This window comes from Schistocerca gregaria, chromosome 8, assembly GCF_023897955.1.
Source record: "Schistocerca gregaria isolate iqSchGreg1 chromosome 8, iqSchGreg1.2, whole genome shotgun sequence".
Classification (NCBI taxonomy): Eukaryota; Metazoa; Arthropoda; class Insecta; order Orthoptera; family Acrididae; genus Schistocerca; species Schistocerca gregaria.
In genome coordinates, this window is record NC_064927.1 from 234,725,872 (window position 1) to 234,743,119 (window position 17,248).

The window sequence follows — 17,248 nt, forward strand, 5'->3', positions numbered from 1 at the left end:
ATACCACCATTGGGAAGGGAAAACACCTGGCCAAATATAGCTGAAGACACTGAGTAGATGAAGTCTTTGAGTAACATTTGGATGTTCGCTCATCTAATTATGAACCGAAACATGGGGTCGGGCTTCACTGTGTGAAGAGTCAAGAACATGAAGCAGTTCCCAGTCAACGACAGGCACTACTGAGTGTGTATGAGAATGTAGTATGTTGTTTGAGACTTTGCAGGGTTGTTCAACAAGTCTGAATAGCTGTTGCAATGTCACTGATGCATCACGGCACTGGTCGGTGGCATAGGGGGCCATAGACAGAAAACAGCTGTCCCAGTGGCACAGGTGATAGAATAGGAGAAGTTGCTCACATCACATCATTATCAACACAATCTGACACAAAAGGGACAAAGGAGACAGGAGAGATATACAGTTGCCACTAGGTACTTTGAAGAGCCCAATGTCATAATTGGTCTATCGGGCAGTGACAAGAAGTGACAGGATGATAGGAAAAGTGCCACTGACACAAAGGTCATCATGTTGCGACCACTGTTGCAAAGCCATGAGACTGGGGGAGACATCGCTACGTCAACAGCCAAAAAGGTCTCGTGGTTAGCATTAAAGTGAGAAGAAGTACATTAAGTTGTACTTCACCACAGGGGGCGGTGCATATTGGAATCTTAAAAGTGGTTATCTCAAGGTCAGTAAGTGTCTTGTTTAGCGATTTCTTACAACTGTTACAAAGTGCATTACTTCAAGGGCAACATGGATCACAGAACAAGTGGAAGTTTGTAGTTTTAGTTCTTGATGGTGGCAGTAGTATCCATTGCAGTTCCATTACATCATCATGTTGTGTGTATTCTGGTTAGGTGTGAAGAGCCACAGTCACTTACGGAGTGGAACACCGCTAACAAACATCACTCATGGGTCTGACGGTGGAGGAGATATGACACCTCTTCGATCACCCAAGTAGCCTTCTCCAGAGTTTTTTTCCTTCTTTTTCTTCACAGCTTTTGGCAGATGAGATTCTTGTAAGGGCTTACCCACTGTGAGTGCGGGACCTGAAGAACTGCTGGCTGCCCTGGGGACCAAAGTCCTGGCTGTTGTTGGGTTTCTGATATGTGGTCTTCCAGAAAGATGGTTCTTGAGAGGGAGCTTGAGAGGGATGCTGGGGAAGGATGCTGATTCACTGGTCGAGTACAGGGAATCTTTCTCAAAGATGATGATACGGGAACCGTGAGAGGACAGGGCCTTTGACCCCATCATTAAGTTTATTTGTGTGACAACCAGATGTCGACACTGAGGAAGTAAACAAATGAGCCACAGTAGAGGCACTGAGACTGTATACAAATAATCATAATTTTTTTAAGTTTCAAAAGGTGAGAGGCAGTAACTAAATAGGTTAGCACAGCTCTGGGATTGAACAGGGTGGTTGTTCCTACAATTGACAGACAGGTGACAACATTAACTGTGATTTTTTTTTTTTTTTTTTTTTTTTTTTTTTTTTTTTTTTTTTTTTTTGTGTGTGTGTGTGTGAAATGGCCAGCCACAGTCTTCAGAAATTGAGCCATATGTAAACTGGGAAGACATATGCCCAAAACTCTTACATTTAAAGCTCCATACCGGGGGTGGGGAAATACAACTTTATAACGCAGGTTTTCTGGAAGCAAATCCGCCTAAAAAGTGAGAATGAATGTGTTAGTGTCTACCTTGTTGTTTGGTATGCTTTGACAGATATGATGTGTGAAGCCGACCACTCACGTCTTCACGCGTTCACTTAGGACTTTGTCTGTCTGTAACATTGGGTCCTGCTGAAAAATTAAACCGCTGTACCATGCCGAGCTTCTTATGGGATGTGATGGTAACAGGTACATCAACAAGCTGTCTATAAGATCACAACACCTGGGACTGAGTAGGATTTACCATCTTAACTAAGATGGAATCACATCAAAATTTGCTAAGCGACGAGAGTTTGTCACATACATTTTCAATATTCTCCACAAAAAGGCATTGGCTCAATAGAGACGAAGTACCCTTAATCTCTACAAGTGCATACCAGGAACTGAGAGGAACAACTGTCTGCAAGTCACTTAGTTTTGTTTTCCTTCCATGGCATAGCCAAGGAGGGAAATTTTCTACAATCATTAATGATTGGCACTGAATTGTGGTCTGTCTGAAGAGATTACCGAGGCCTTGCAGCCATCGCCCGATAGCTTTTGCCATTTCATTATACGCTTTGGTGCCGCTTGGTCTGATGTAGGGGCCTTCCCACATGGACCGCCCGGTTAGAGCCCAGGCCACCTGGTGCACTGGCCAGTGCCTAGCATCCCAATGTCCCATATGCACAGGCACCTACTCCCTGGAATGCACAGTGAAGTGACAGTTCGGGCTTCAGTAGTACAAAGCCTGTACAGTCAGGAGACAACCATCATATGACCTATGCCACATGGGCTGGCTACCACTCTGGGTGGTCTTTCCCACATGACCTGCACAATCTGTAAAAATTTTTGAAAAGATGGAGGTCAAACTCAGAGATAGAAACCAAACATAAGTTAACCAAAATTTGTGGCGTAAAATAAGGGATAATCAAAATATCCACGGGTGCACTGCTGGTCTACAGTGTCCAACGAGCACAATATTTCGGCGATCATACATGTCGCCATCATAAGATGAACCGACGGACTGAGCTCCTGTGAACGTGCCAGTACGGAGATCCGTACAGTATGGCTGTTTCTTCATGCTCCAGCAAATTCAGTGGTCAGTGAGGAATCTGTCCTACTGAATAAGTTGGAGAAATGGCACAGTCAATGATTAAAATTGCTACAAGGGAAGGGAAGAAGTACTGTGATAGCTTGGGTCACCATGATCACCAAGCACATACTCACACAAGTTGTGAGCCACCTGGGGGAGGGGAGTTCAAGTGCTTTTTGAACACATCAAACTCTGGCAAATTGTTTCAATAAAACCGTTTAATGCAGGAAGCAAAGTAAAATTGTTTACAGAATACCATGGGAAAAAGAAATTCCCCAAATGTGGGGCAATGCTGCTGGTCTCAATCTTCTTTGCAATAACGGGGACAAAAAAATAAATAAAATCTAAAACCTTAACCAACCTTCTCTTCATAATTTTCAGCAAGCACACAGGAGAAAATTTTAATCATTCAAAGAATCTACTGGCTTCAAAGTGGATATGGCACAACAGATCATTAGCATTTCATAAGCAAAATCGTAAGAACTAGCTGTGGGTATTAAATACCACTGGAAATTGTAGAGTAAGGATTCAGTTTCAACGAATAGTGTACTAACAGTCCTAGAGAAACTATGTTTTGATTCAAACTATGCGAGTACACTGGATAAAATATAGCCTACATTAAACTCCACATAGCAGTTCATGCAGGCCTTGAAGGCCAAGGGATGTCGTCCAGTCACCATGTTATCCTCTGCCTTGAGGCCCCATGCAAATGAAGTATGAAAGGGCAATGTGTCAGCACAGAGCTGTTCCAGCCATTTTGACTTTCCAGACTTTGGACCCACTGACTATCGATCTAGTAACTTCTCAAGTAGTATCTTGAGGCTGAGTTCACTATGTACCAGCCCTTCGACCAAGGAAAAAATTTTGGCAAGAATGGGAATCGAACCCTGGTCCTTCACATGACAGCTGCCTATGCTGACCATTCAGCTACAGAGGTGGACATTGTACTTCATTAGGTAAGTAAAAAATTGGAAGTGAAGTCAGAAAGAAAGAATAGATATCATCAAAATTTTGCTCAGTAGTTTTCAGAACCTAAACCTGGGAAGAGTATGAAAGAATACATATACATAAAACACCCTCATCTTGCTGTGTACGGACTCAGAGGAGCTGGCAGCTGTTTGTGAACAGCTGAACGAGCTGTTGGTTACAGTCAGTCACCTCCATGCTGCTGCCTTGGAAGTGTAGTGGTGGCAGAGAATCTGGCACATTGCATGGGGAATCTCAGGTGTCACTTGTTTGGCAAACACGCTCTGCTACCGAGACACCTTCTAGTGCACCCAACACAGTGAATCCATCCTCATAGCAGGGTGAGTGGCAGTTGGTAACAAATTTCGCGTCGCTCAAGGCAGAGGACCAATGTGAAGACTGGACACCTGGCTTCGCCCATTCACCCTGTGAGAGAACAGGTGGCCGCTCCTTCAGCAGGGTCCGAGCAAGCAGACAGTGGGAGGGGTTCACTGGTTATTAATGTAAGGCACGTTATGGAGCCCCTAAGGCAGATCACGTTCAGGTCTGGAAAAAGAGCCAATATGTCTGATGGGGAGCCATCCGAGATGTGGAGGCAGCCTTACCTGTGACTGTTGAGCAGGCTGGGTGCAGCCGTCTCCAAGTTTTGGCTCACATCAGCACGAACGATGCCTGTCGCACAATTTCCGAGGTAATCCTCAGTTTGTACAGGTGGCTAGCAGAGGTGGTGAAGGCTGCTGACCTCAAGCAAGGGGTGCAAGTAGAGCTCGCAATTTTCAGCATCATTCCCAGAGCTGATCACGGTCCTTTGGTTTGGAGCTGAGTGGAGGGTCTGCTGATTTCTGGGTCTGTGTTGTCATGTGGAGATTTGTAGGACTCACTTTGATAGGTTGGGGGTGCAATATGCAAAGGAAGCGGCTTCTCAGGTAGCAGAGTACTTGGGGAGTGCATGAGGGTTTTTCAAGCTAGGCGGTAGTTTGAGGTGCTCTCACGAACACTCGTCAGCCCATGCACAGCAAGGGAAGTCAAACGGCATTCAGAATAAAGAAACTTTGACTATCATAATTTTATCAGTAAACTGTCGATGTATTTGTTATAAAGTTCCAGAATTTACTGCCCTCCAAGAAAGGTCTCATGCTCAAATTATTCTTGTGGCTGAGAGCTGGCTGAAACGCTAAGCGGAAAGTTCTGAAACATTTAGCGAGTCATGGAACATACAACGGAAAGACAAATGGCTCTGAGCACTATGGGACTTAACTTCTGAGGTCATCAGTCCATCGAAAAGACAGATTAGATGCCACAGGAGAGGGAGTTTTCATTGCATTTGACAAAAATATTTTCTGTATTGAGGTCAAAGTTGAGTATGACAATGAAGTCATCTAGTCACGTATAACAGGTGTAGGTGAAACTAAGTTAATTGTTGGATGCTTTTACCAGCCACCCGATTCCGCTGTAGCAGTTCTAGAGGCACCCTAAGAAAGTCTATCTCAGTTATACAGTGAATTGGCATCAATTAGTTCTAGTAAGATGGATGTAGAGGGATTATGGACACAGTTTAAGCAGACTGTGAATCATCTTCTGGAGAGTTAGATTTTGGTAAGTGGATGAAGGAAGGAAAAGACTAAATTCAGCACATGCTGAGGAAGCAGAGGCTATTATACTCGAGGTTCAAAAGGGGACGTACAAATGACAACACCAAAGGTTAGTAGAGGTTTGTGTGTCCTTGAAAAGATCTATGTGCAAAGCATATAACTTCCACCATCACACCTTAACAAAAGATTGGTCAGAGAATCCAAGAAAATCCTGGTCGTATGTAAAATCGCTAAGTGCATCTGAGGCTTCCATTCTGTCCCACCCTGGTGTGGCAGATGAAGATAGCAAAACGAAAGCCGAAGTTTTAAATTTCACATTCAAGAAATCATTCACACAGGAGAACTGCACAAACATACCATCATTTAAGCATAGGACAGACTCCTGTATGGATGACATAAAAATAAGATGCCTAGCATAAAGAAACAACTTAAAGATTTGAAAACAAATAAATCACCAGGTCCAGATGGAACCCAGTTCGATTATACAAAGAGTACTCTATGGCATTGGTTTCAGAAGGCATTGCTCATACGAAACTCAGCTTGCCATTTTCTCAAATGATAAACTGAGAACTATGGATGAAGGGCAACAGGCAAATTTCATATTTATAGATTTCTGTAAAGCATTTGACACAGGGCCTCACTGCAGGCTGTCAACAAATGTACGAGCACACAGAACAAGTTCACAGGTATGCGAGTGGCTTGAAGACAAGAGAATTGTCATGACTGTCCCAGGGACGTGCGATAGGACCACTGTTGTCTATACACACAATAATGATTTGGCGAACACGGTGGGCAGCAATCTGTCGTCGTTTGTTGATGATGCTGTGGTATACAGTAAAGTGACGAAGTTGAGTGACTGTAGGAAGACGCAAGACGACTTAGATAAAATTTCCAGTTTGTGTGATGAACGGCAGCTAGCCCTAAATTTGGAAACATGTGAGTTAGTGCAGATGAGTAGGAAGAACAAACCTGTAATGTTTGTATACAGTTTTATTAGTGTCCTGCTTGACACAGTCAAGTTGTTTAAATATCTGGGCGTAACATTGCAACACAATACGAGGTGGAACAAGTACATGAAAACTGTGGTTGCGAAGTCAAATGGTCAAATTCAGTTTATCGGGAGAATTTTAGGAAAGAGTGGTTCACCTGTAAAGGAGACCGCATAAAGGACACTGGTGTGACCTGTTCTTGAGTACTGCTCCAGTGTTTGGGATCCGTACCATGTTGGTCTGAAGGAAGACATTGAAGCAATTCAGATGCATGCTACTAGATTTGTTACCGGTAGATTCGAATAACTCTTAAGTGTTACGGAGATGCTTTGGGAATTTAAATGGGAATCCCTGGGGGGAAGGGAACATTCTTTTCGAGAAACACTATTGAGAAAATTTAGAGACCCAGCATTTGAAGCTGACTGCCAAACGATTATACTGCCGCCAATGTACATCACACAGAAGATGCAAGAAATTAGGGCTCGTATGGAAGTGTACAGACAGTCATTTTTCCCAAGCTCTATTTGCGAGTAGAACAGGAGGGGAAATGAGAGGTAGGGGTACAGGGTACCTTCCGCCACGTACCCTATGGTGGCTTGCGGAGTATCTAGTAGAAATAGACAATGGGATTTTATTATTCTGAATCCAGTCGTATTAGCAATAAAAATATTGTTGATTCAGCAACTGTTGCGCAGTCCCTAATTTACAAAATGAAACAACAGTCATTTAAAATACATTTTTTACATCACAGGACAATTTCCTTTTACTCACAGAAGCGGATAGTGGCTAATTCTGACTTTCTGAATAACCTATTAGCTCCAGAGGAATGTGCGATATAGTCTGAAAAACACTTTCCTGTAATATATAGCTAAACACAAAACAAACTTGGAAATGTATCTTCAGTAACATTAAAGCATCTAATGAGGCAATCAATATAAGATACAAATTGGGAAACAAAGTTCCTCATGAGAATATTTTTCAAAACAAATAAATAACTTATCATATACACTGTAACAGGCTAATAACTTCCCAAATACTTTGCTAGAAACGTTTCTGCACAGAGACTGTGTGTCATTTTTACAACAGTTTCTCGCAGTTTGTAGGTCTCAGGTTTTTACGAACAGCTTATAACTTGTTCACACTTGAAGTGAGTTTAGCAAAGGTATAGTTGTGACTTAAGTGGTTTGATATTAAGTGAAGACAGTGCAATGTATACAGAAGATATAATTCTTACAAACATTTATGTATATACTGTGTAATGTGTTCAAGGAAACTGTGTAAAACATTCCTAGAACAAACTGTAGTAATGGCTGCCGATGTAAAGCACACTACTTTCTCATTATGTGGAAAGCTCTTTGTTATTTAAAATAAACATACACATTACAACAAAATATACATCTACAACCCATCAGTTTACACTGACAATAACGAGCGGAGAATTTGAAGCGTACGCACGACAGCCCCACTTTGGTTTTTTCACTGATTAAATAAACAAATATTACTACCGCATTACATCCTATTTTTTCCCCTGCAGTACTGGATTTAGTTTCTGTTACTTTCGAAAATCAGAAACCCAGTGAATTTTATTCTCAAGAATGTTCTCACAAATTATTTTACTTCAAGCCATTAATTTACATTGATGGTTCGCATGTATCATCTGCGAAAACCACTTGTTCTGTGTTTCACCTTCATTTCTAAGTGATAAATGAAATATTCTCTTAGTATCACAAACTAGCGACTAATGAAGGAGAAATAGAAGCCAACATCAAAAGAACTGGGATAAAATCCGTTTCTTTGCTGGCTTGTGCAGAATCGGCACTTACTCAAAACCATTATAAACATACACTCGCATGTAATATTCGTGTTTTGGTAGTGAAATGTATGTAATCACCCAAATTTAAAACGCTTATACCTTACTATCACAGAGAACAAAAGTACTTTAATAGCTGCGCAAGGTAAATATACGTTGTTAAGTGCCTACCTGAAAACAATTTACAAACGGTCCTCTTCCATTAGGTCAACTATGTCAGAAATGAATGCCTGAAATACTATTCCAGCGCAGTAGTAATACACAGCACTTTCACAAAACTACAGTTTATGTTTTCTGTACACTTACACCATCCCATCTTCATAAAAATATTAACACAAACTTCGCGGTAATAACATCACAACTAATGCAGCCCATACCAGTGCAGTTCAATAGACGCCCAAAGTGTCTACACTTTAAATCGTTAGCATTATCTCCACAATTCGATACAAAAAGCAAAATATATATTATTGAATGAAGTTTATTCAGTTCTGGTCATGTTTCCTGATGAACGTGTAAAACGATTCCAAACGCCGACTACTAAAAAACTCAGATCAATAAACATCGATCGTTATTATCATAATGTGGAAATTAAAAATACAACAGTTTTACATATGGCAATAAATGCTATAAAAGTAAGATAACTTTTAGATTTTCTGGGAAGTAACGTAGATTCCAGCCATTAATGTCAGAAGGTTACCTGAGGCATCAGGATTTATGCATTCCTAACATTCTTCCGTGCTGCAATTCGTTCGCGGTTGCTGGAATTTCTAATTCACATAACATTAAATTAATCGCATTTCATTGGTTCCACCGAGAGTATTGGGAATGTAAATTTTATCTAAGTACAATACAGCGAAATTAATTTACGTTATGGCACTGTATTACGGTGCTAATTCTGTATCTACATTTGCGACTAGTACCTGACAGACCTACTCTGCAAACAACTGTGAAGTACATAGCAGAGTATACGTCGAACTGTACCAGTTATTTGGGTTTCTACCCATCCATTCACAATTGGAGCAGGAGAAGAATGATTCTTTAAATGTTCTGTGCGTCCTGTAATAAATTTATCCTCGCGATCCGTGTGTGACCGATAGGCAGGGGATTGTAGTATATACCTAGATTCATCGTTTAAAGCTAGTTCTTGAAACTTTGCAAGCAGGCTTTCTCGGGATAGTTTACGTCCATCTTCAAGAGTCTGCCAATTCACTTTCTTCAGCAGTTCTGTGAAACAGTCCCATGACTCAAACAAACCTGTGACCGACCATTCGTGCTGCCATGCTGTGAGGTATGCATTCAATATCCACTGTTAGCCCTATTTGGTATGATTTCCATACACTTGAGTAACAGATTACGATGTGTCGCACCAGTGATTTGTAAGCCATCTCCCTTGTAGATTGATTGCATTTTACCCAGTATTCTATTTTGGCGACCTCAGAGAATAAGACTGACGCAAGTCGAAACAGTCGGAGCATTAATGTTTAAGGATCTTTCGTAGAGGTGTGTGTTATCCTTGTTCTTTGATTGTCGAGTATGGTCCTACTTTTGTATTGAACTGTGAAGTTTATAGACATGTTCGGTTAATGTGTATTAATTGTGAAAATAAAGTGTCACGATTGCTTGAAACTGTGATCACAAGTACATACAGTCGTAAGAAGACCGAGCTCCGGACAACCACGTGGCACTATCGAGAGGGAAGACCGTTGTCTTTGGTGTATGGCTCTGGAACATCGTAATGCATCTGCAGCAACAATATGAGCAGCAGTTGGTGTCAAAGTAACATAACGAAGTATTGCAGATTGGTTGCTGCAACGGCAGCTCCAAGCCAGTTGCCCAGTCGCAGGTATTCCATTGACCCCAAACCACTGCCATCTGCGACTTCACTGGTGTCAAACGAGAGCTTCTTGGAGTACTTGAGTAGAGATCTGTTGTTTTCTGATGAAAGCTGCTTCTGCCTTAATGTCAGTGATGGCCATGTGTCGGTTAGAAGGATCCCAGTTGAGGATCTGCAACAAACCTGGCTACATGGTAGATGCACTGGCCCTACACCTGGAGTAAAGGTCTGGGGGGCAATTTCGTGTGATAGCAGGGGCACTCCTGTGGTTATCCCATGCACCCAAGCTGCAAATTTGTGCATCAGTTCGGTGATTTGACCTGCTGTGCTACCATTCATGAAAAATGTTCAAGGGGAGGGGGGGGGGGGGATTCCAACAGGATAACGCTCGCCCATAACCCGCTGTTGTAGCCCAACATACTTAACAGAGTGACGATGTGTTGCCTTGAACTGCTCAATCATCAGATCTATCTGCAGTTGAGCTCATATAGGACATCATCAGATATCAATTTTACTGTCATCCACAAACAGCATTAACTTCCCCTATGTTGACCGGCCAAGTGCTACAGGTAAGGAACTCCACCCCAAAACTGACATCTGGCAACTGTACAACACAATGCCTTCATATCTGTATGCTTGCATTCAACATTCTGGCGGTTACACTGGTTATTAACATACCAGCATTTCACATTTACAGTGGCTTATCTAGCACTTTACCTTGCCTAGACGGCGGTGAGGGTCTCCCGCATCGCCCCCTACGCTCCTCGGAGTATGGGACCTCATCATCATCATCATCTTGCATTTACATTAACCTGAGATCTTGCAATGTTAATCACTTAAACATGTTACTTAGACATGTGTATTCTCAAAATTTCATTTCCCTACATTAATTATTATTGATATTCCGCTAGTGCATGTTGTACAATAATACTCAAAAGTTTTTTACTCACCAAGATACGGAAGTAAGTCATCTGCAGAAGCGAGAGGTCAGCAGCGTAGGATGAATTCAGACATCCACAGCACTGTAGGAAATACAAGTGACACGTGTATACACGTCCACAACACCTGGGGAATGTTGTAGTAGGACGTGTACACATGCCAACAGCAGCGAAAGGGTTAATAGGATGCTTTCTGATGGTTTGGTGCTTTGATATCACAGGACGTGGGCTTCCCCGCTACATATGGTAAAAAAAGAGCAATGGTTCTCGGCGTTTGTGCGGCGATTACAGAGAGCTAAATGCCCATACTATCCTGGAAGGATACCCTTTGATAAATGTGAGTGATTTCATCAGAAGTGTGAGCGACGGATCTCTTCAGTGTTGTGATTGCGCCAAAGCTTCTTCTAAAATTCCAGTGGCTAAGAAGGACAAATATAAAACGACCATTACAAAAATTTAGGTCTTTTTGAGCACAATACTATGCCGTTCGGTTTTTCATAATGCCATTCAAATCTGGCTGTGTTTATGCATGAGGTCCTCCATGGGTTGCCATTCACCTTTTTCTATATGGTCAATATTTGATCTTCTCGAAGAGCCACGAGGCACACCGCCAAAATTTGGCATTCTGATAAATATTCAGAAATGTACTTTCGCCAGACAGCAAGTTCAGTTTCTCAGATACATAGTCTCACATGTTGGTATTATGCTGCTGTCTGAAAAGGTGAACAATATTATGCATCTGTCGCAGCCGACCACCTTCAGAGGTCTTTGGCGTGTCCTGGGGATGATTAATTACTACTGACAACTTCTGCCTCACTTGGCTGCCCTTCAAAAACCTAATAAAAGTTTACTAACTGGCAAAAATGCATTGGGCAACAGACACGCACAGTGGACTTCCACAAGCATAATTGCTTCCAACTCCACAAAGACTGTACTTGCTAAATCCACATTTCTCACGCATTCAGTAGCTGCGATAGTCATTGCTTTGATGCAAGACAGATGACCTTCAGCGCTGTTTTTCAGCAATATGTTTCCTCTTCCTAACAACATCTGGCATATTTCTCAATATGTCCGTTCGCGCAATAGTAAAGTTGGAATGCATTTGGTATGCAGCTCTTGGGCATCTACTTGGCCATCAAGCGATTCCGACTATGGCTTGAGGAACACTCTTTTACAGTTTTCAAGGATCATATGCCCTTTATGTCAGTGTTTCACAGAGGCATGGAGCTCAACTCCTTGAACTCCTTGTACAGTTTAAACTGACATCCGAAAAATCTCCAACAAGTACAACATTACTACTGACGATTTGTCTTGGGATTGTGTGTCGATTGTAGCCATTGATTGGAGACCCTGGCTGTTGATCAAGACTCAGATCCCTTTCTTCTGCAATATCAGCAGGATCCTGTCAATTGGTTTACATCCTGAATGTCTTCCTCTGCAAGTTTCTCTCTGAAAGGTATGGTGTGATGTATCTTGCAATAAGGTTCACATCCTTACTCTGGGTATTTTTGACGTTTCTCACCACTTGTCTCACCCAGGTATCAAGGCTAGCGTTAAATTAGTGATTGATAAGGTGCTCTAGGCCTGGCTGTAAAGTAGCTGTTGACAGTTGCCACAAATGTCAATCTTTAGAACTTGCTTGTCATGTTTCTGTTTTTATCTCTTCTTTCCCCTCGCCTTCCACTACCTATTGACGATAACAGATAGATTCACAAGGTTGCCTGTGGCTGTTTCAGTTGCAGACATTCCTGCCTGTTCCATTGCCCAGGCTCTGATAACTTTTTGGTTTTCATTGTTTGACATTCCTCAGATTACTACTGCCAATAGAGGTAGCCAATTTGAGTGCCTTTGGTTTAGCAAAATTATGCGTCTATGTGGGTTAGTTGCATTTGTACTTTGAGCTACCATCCTGCCAGAAATGGGATGGTAGAGCGCCTACACCGTACTTTGAAGGCAGCCCTCGATGTGCCATTCTGTTTTTTGCCCTGACACCTAACCTGTGGTTCTTCTAGGCTTTCGTACCACTATATTAGAGAATGTTGTGCACTCAAAGGCTAGCTTGTCTACAGAGAGACATTGAGGGTCCCAGGTAAATTTTTCTCTCACCTCTCTTCCTGACATTCATACTGGTCACTTCGAACTCTACTTACAGAAGCTGCAATTGCACATGAAATTCCATTCACTACGGAACACTGTAAGTCATGGTACAAAACCTCTTTCTGTCACAGATATTTAGGTACATGCCTTTTTGTCTGGCTCCAAGATGGAGTTGTCAAGACGCCGCTCTCTCTGTTGTATGGGGGCTCCTTTAAGGTGTTACACTGGTCAGACAAGACCGCTGTCCTCCACATAAATGGACTTCGAGCTACTGGGTAGATCAACCAAATGGAGCTGACTATATGATGGAGTATCCTGCAGGTGCCACAAGTGCCTCTGTCAACTCACCTACCTCCTCCTTCTTCCCCTCTTGCAAATTCACTGGTCCTTTTTCACAGACCAGTAGGCACACTTCTTGTTGTTTTCCATACATTCAAGGGGCTCCTCGTTTTTTCTCATAGAGGTCAGCCACGTAATGTAATTTCTGAGCTCTGCCCTTCAAAACACATGAATGAGGGGGGGGGGGGGGGGGATGTAGCAATGTCAGACAATAAGACCAACACAAGTCGAAACAGTGTGAACATCACAGTTTAAGGATATTTTGTAAAAGTGTATGTTATCTTTGTACATTTGTTCTGTTATTGTCGAGTTTGGTTCTATTTGTGTGTTATAGTGTAGAGGTTATACATATGTTCAGGTAAGTAATTGAGAAAATAAAGTGTACAAGGCATTCATATACAGTGTACGTCCTTTTAATGAAGAGGAAATCATAAATTCCCCACACAATCAATAAACTGAAGTGTACTGCCTGCTTTAGCCATGACTGCGCCTATGTCATAATTTCATTTCATTTATCTATAAAGTGTTACAACCAGGTATTTGTATGAATTGAACGAATCTAACTGTGATTCACTGATATTATATTCATGAGCTACTACGTTTTTTCATTTTCTGTAGTGCAAATTTTACATTTGCAATGGTGGTTGCCATGTTAGAGCACATTTAAAACAAGTGACAAACTGTATTTTTACATCAAATGACGAATTATTATTTTGTTCGGGTAGTAATAAATACTATCATGAGATTATTTTAACTTTTTAAATTATATAATAAGTGTAAAAAGGTAACCTAAAAACATACTTCTTTCATGTACTAAAAGTAAGAAAAATGGAAACGGAAGGAAATTTGATCGTAATACGAATATAAATGAGAATAGGATGTCAAATTAAACACCATACAGCCATCTAGATTCCAAACGTATTTCATCTGGCAACCAGTTACAGCGTTTTACGACACATCTTCAGGCCCTTGACCGACATGTAAGGAGATTCTAACTCAGTTCTGATCAAAACGGACCAGCAATAAATGGTTGAAGTTCCATAAAATTTCGGGCGTGGAGACACATAGATTCGCTTCTTCTTCTAATATTTCGGCTGAATACTGTACAGAAATCTTTAAAGTGAGCTGAGGTGACTAACGTTCCAGCACTTGCTCTGTCCTTTTAGACTCAAGGACCAAACCACTGCACATGTGGCCAAAGGTACACAAGGCGCCAGAGACATTGATAGGCGGCAAAGAGGTGTAACATATGCGTGGAGATTAAATATTTGGCTGCACAGTCGTTCCACACAGTGATATCGATGTGTCACGGAGGGCTGCACTGCTGTGATTTACTTACAGTGGTTGCCAGATTCCATGATTTGTCCAAGTTGAAACCACTATCTCTATTAAATTCGTCATCAATCGAATTTCAATTGCTTCTTTCACTACTGAGTCCCAGGAATATGAAATGGAGGCTAAAATTTCGACATTATCTTACACCATAGAGTCCCCAGTGTGAATACAGTGCTCTATCACTGCACATTTATTAGGTTGTGAGAGACAGGTGTACCTGTGGTGCTCTGTACGTCTCTCCTGGACTGTACATGTCGTCTGTCTGATGTATGAACTGCCACACTCACAGGGGATCTTATAAACCACAGGCTTCCCAACCAAATCGTCTTTAATGGAACCCAGGAGTATTATTTTTGATTAAAAGCCTCCCACATAAGGGATGCTCAGTAAACAAAAATTGAAAGTGATTTTTCGTCCTTCGTCAAAGACTGCATCATTGCTGGATTCCGTTAAAGATCATTTGGTGCTTTTTGGGGTTTATAAGAGGCCCTGTGAATGCGGCCGTTCATACATCTGACAGACGACATGTACAGTCCAGTAGAGACGTACAGAGCGCCACAGCAACACCCATCTCTTACAACCTATTAAATCTGCGGTGGCGGACCACTGTATTGACATTGGGCACTCTATGATGTACGATAATGTCGAAATCTTTAGCCTCAGCGTCCTCTTTCTGGCACTCAATAGTGAAAGAAGCAATTGAAATTCGGTTGGCGACGAATTTAATTAATAAAGATAGCGGCTTCAGCTTGAACGAATCATATCTGGCAATTTCTGTGATTAAATCATAAAGACGTCATGACGGTGCAGCTCTCCGTGACATCGATATCACCATGTGGAACGACTGCGAGGCCATCGATTTAATTTCCATGCAAATGTTACACCTTTTTGCAGCCTATCAACGTCTCTGGCGCCTTGTGTATCTTTGGCCGCGTAGGCAGTGGTATGGTCCTCGGGTGTAAAAGGCCTGAGCAAGTGCTGCAGCGTTAGTCACCTCGGCTCACTCTGAAGATGGCTGGACGGCATTCAGCCGAAATATTAGAAGAAGGAGCTGAATTTATGCGGACGCAAGTCCGAAATTTTATGGAAAAGTCTTACGCACCGAAAACATGAAGATGCGCAACAATGGTTGAAGTGATCGCAATAGCAAAAATCTACTAATACCATTATTGCTGGCCCCTGTTTTGATCAGAACCAAGGGGGAATCTTCCAACACGTCTGTCAGGGGCCTAAAGATGTCGTAGTAAACCGCTGAAACTTGTAGCCAAAGAAATTAAGTTTGGAAACTAGATGTCTGAAAGGTGTTAATTTGACATCCTGTGTCGAACATCTCCAAAAAGATGGACTACAGAGAATAAATGAAAACAAGTTATAGAACTAAGAATCAAAAATGTTAATTTCCATTATACAAATAGATATGTAAGAACTAGTTTATGAAATATCGTCCTCTAAAATCATCATTTTTCAAAACAGTAGCATCTTCCCATTGTCCCTGGTTGCGGATCTTCAACTATTCTTTGCTCTTGGGTGCTGGGGAGGCTACAGGTAATGATGATTTCGCGCTTTAGATTTGGCTCGGTTACACGCATTGTCAAATATGATGTTATGAAAGACTTATGTTGCGTCCTGAGGTATTCTCTTCCGACTGAAACGTTTTTTTTGCTTTGAATACAATGTAGTCATTAAGTGCTGCAATATTCAGCAACTGAAAAAAGACGCACAGAGGCCACCATCTGTCTCTCTAGCAATTGTATATCCACCACACACAACATCAACAACAGACCTAAGCCGCCATTTGTTTTGTTGTAGCAAAATTATTATAATTCGTTTTTCTTTTGCCACTGCCACTGTCAATTTCGTCTTCATTATCGACTGTCGAAATAAGCGGTGAAATTTAAAATGTTCCCAATGAATGAAATATTCGAAGAGATTTCCGGGACTGCAGCCATTCATAGTTAAATTCACTCCACAAATGTATGACGATTGACTGCAATAGCGAAATAAGCAGTACAGATTTGTTTGTTTTGGTGTATACGAAAGCAATGTGATATCGCCCTGAAATCCAAATATATTTGAGTACGCTTTTTAAACTTTTTGGGTAAGAAATCAGCCGGAATTTCTGTCTTATTTTTTTAACGTGCCTGAGTCAGTTTCAGGAGCTGTACTTGAATCAAAATCAGTAGGTGCATCGGTGCTGGCAGTAGGCTCGGCATCTTCTTCCTCGCCGCAACTTATTTCACTGTTACTGCCATGGTCATTGTTTATTTCGAAGTATGGGACCACGTCAGAATTGTATACTTCACTTTCACCATCGTATAAAATTCTATAAATTTCACTGTAAGATAAAATTTTCTCATTCCATTTTATATTTTAAACTATTGACAATGATAATTCAGATTTTGGACATCACAAATAGTTCACAAAGTAACTCAACAATAGGCCCAAACAAAAAATTTCATAAATTAGTAACGTAAACAGTTAAATGGTCTGGCTGGGTCTGACAGACCCACGCGGTTTCTGGAACACTGACTGACAATGACTCAACGAAGGGAAACCTCATTCACGAAACGAACGATTTCTCTCGGATATTTCAGAAAGCCAGCAGAGTGCTC

The 17,248-nt window shown here is 41.6% G+C and overlaps 1 protein-coding gene across 1 annotated transcript in view; it reads right to left on the bottom strand.

Annotated features, from left to right (window-relative positions):
* LOC126284590 (histone-lysine N-methyltransferase SETDB1-like) overlaps positions 1-8,569 on the bottom strand; it is a 318,415-nt gene extending 309,846 nt beyond the window's left edge. The window contains exon 1 of the mRNA XM_049983633.1: positions 8,265-8,569. The gene's annotated coding sequence lies outside the window, so the exon portion shown is untranslated. The remainder of the gene's footprint in view (positions 1-8,264) is intronic.
* Between the last annotated feature and the right edge of the window lie 8,679 nt (positions 8,570-17,248).